This window comes from Fukomys damarensis, unplaced genomic scaffold, assembly GCF_012274545.1.
Source record: "Fukomys damarensis isolate Sample0158 unplaced genomic scaffold, DMR_v1.0_HiC HiC_scaffold_32, whole genome shotgun sequence".
Classification (NCBI taxonomy): domain Eukaryota; kingdom Metazoa; phylum Chordata; class Mammalia; order Rodentia; family Bathyergidae; genus Fukomys; species Fukomys damarensis.
In genome coordinates, this window is record NW_022900944.1 from 48722427 (window position 1) to 48724700 (window position 2274).

General features: G+C 48.9%; 1 protein-coding gene across 1 annotated transcript in view; it reads left to right on the forward strand.

Moving 5' to 3' along the window:
* Positions 1-251: 251 nt before the first annotated feature.
* Spg7 (SPG7 matrix AAA peptidase subunit, paraplegin) overlaps positions 252-2274 on the forward strand; it is a 46886-nt gene continuing 44863 nt past the window's right edge. Inside the window, exon 1 of the mRNA XM_033757752.1 lies at positions 252-585. The gene's annotated coding sequence lies outside the window, so the exon portion shown is untranslated. The remainder of the gene's footprint in view (positions 586-2274) is intronic.

Consider the following 2274-nt stretch of genomic DNA (forward strand, 5'->3'; position numbering starts at 1 on the left):
CGCCATTGGCCCGCCCCGCCGGGCGGCAGGCTGCATACGTCACGGCGGCGAGGCGGAAGTGCGCTGCCGGGGTGAAGGGCAGACGACAGCCCGAGGCGGGAGGAGGACGCCCGGAACGATTGGCCAAATTCCTGCGGGAGTCGTACTGGAAGAAAGCAACGAGCAACCGGATTGGCTGCTGTATCGCGCGGTGAGCGGGTCTTACACTTTCGGGCACTACGATTGGCCGTATGTCTTGCCGGAAGCGGGAGCATGGCCTAGAAACGCTGCTAGTGTGGAAAGGGCCGGGAGGCCGGGCGTCACTTGTCGCCCTCTGGTCCGTTGGGGCCTCGGGAGGACGCGGCTCCTGGCCGGAGCCCTCGGGCGCGTGCCTAACGCCCCTGGCTCGCGTGAAAAGCTCTTCGGGCGGCGCCTAGCAGATGGGCGCCTGGGCACTGTAGCCTTGGGCGCTGCCCGTCGCCGAATGTCATTGTCGACCAAAGCAGTCTCCGAGACGCGTCCCACCGGCGCGATATCGAGAAGCCCTCTGCCTCTGAAAGCCCTGTGCCCCCAAGGGATGCTGTTGCTCATAAAACGTGAAGGAAGGTAAAGTAGCTCGGCAGGAAGGCCGGAACGAGGCCTCTAGAGAACTGTATCGTCTTGGACTTAACTAGTTTACAAATCGTGGAAAAGTAGTATTTTAAGTCGTGTAGCAGGGGTTCTGTTTACCCTAAAAAGTAATCAAGCCTCTGGTAACTCGGGTTCTAATTAAATGTATCCGTGTACTTGTCTCCGAGAACTAACCCAGGTAAGCTAGGTGGTCAAAATCGATGTTTTTTTTAAAATACTTTTTTAAATTCTGTATTTTACTGGACTCAGAGAAACCCGTTAAGCGAGGTATTTACAAGACTTAAATCATGAAATTATGGATGGCAAATTGAAAGTGGATGGGACCTTGACCTTTCCTCCTTATGCAGCATGTGTGGGGTTAATAGGGGACATTCTGTGGTCAAGTGTGCGCCCCCCCTCCTTGACCCAAGGCGCGGTAGCCCACAAACCTTCGCGTTTCCTAGGATCCTGGTGATCCAGAAGATGAGATGAAGATGATGTAAAACCTGTACAGCAGGGCCATCAAGCTTTGCTGTGGAAGTATTAGCTGTGCTATAACTGGAATTTAAAGGCTCCTCGGGGCAGCCAGATTTTGTTCTTCTCACCCAGAACCAGTAACTTCACCGGATAAGCGCTGGACTTCTTCATCAAAACAACCACCCACGGTCTGAGAATTCATGAAAAGACTATCCAGAGGTTTCCATACTTAGCTTGTCTAATTGGTAAAATTCAGAGTCCGAGACCCCCAGCCTCACCTGCTAAATCCATTCAGATGGGAATGGACTAGGAGCTGGTATTTTTACTTTGTTCCCTGATTATACTTCATCCTTGAAAAATTTAAAAAATACTGACCTACACTAATTAAATGCTCTATCTAGAGAATGTTAAATAGGAAATATGGATAAGCAGGTGATTTGCTTTGGAAACTGTCTGAAAACATAGTAAAAGCAAACTGAAGTTCCACAGCAGCAGAACATAAAAACAGTGCAGCAGAGAAAAACAGAGTAATTGGAAAGAATTAACTTGCTTAATGCATTGACTGGAAAATGTAAAAAGTTCCAAAGTGTCTGCTGTGGACCAGGCGCTATATCAGGGATTTGAAACCCAACGAGGAACAGAAGAGGTCTGGTCTCTACTATCGTGACCTCCCATCAGGCAGGAAGCAGGTCTGCTTATCACATCCCATGTAAATACCACTGCACTCTGATGTATCTCCCCAAAATTCACATGTTGAAGCCTAATCCCCAGAGTAATAGTATTGAGAGGTGGAAAAGGAGGTTGGACTTTGGGCTCCTGAAGGCAGAGCTCTCTCGAATGGGATTAGTACCTTTAAAAAAAGAAGCGTGAGGGTAGGGGGATTTAGTTTAGTGGGGCTGCACCTGCCTGGCAAGCACACGGTCCTGAGTTTGATTCCCAGTACCAGGGGGGAAAAAAATGCCCGAGGGAGCTTGTTTACACCTTCCAGCCTGTGGGGAAGCATAGCCATCTCTCACCAAACAGCAGTTTGTGTCTTGATCATGGGCTTCCCAGCCTCCAGAACTGTGAGCAATAAATTTCCATTTTTTTATAAAGCACATAGCCTAGGGTATTTTATTGTAGCAGCTCCAGGGAACAAAAACTTTCCCTAGTTACAAAAACTTTCCCTAGTTACAGTCTATAGTAAGTGTTCTGAACAGAGTATAGAGA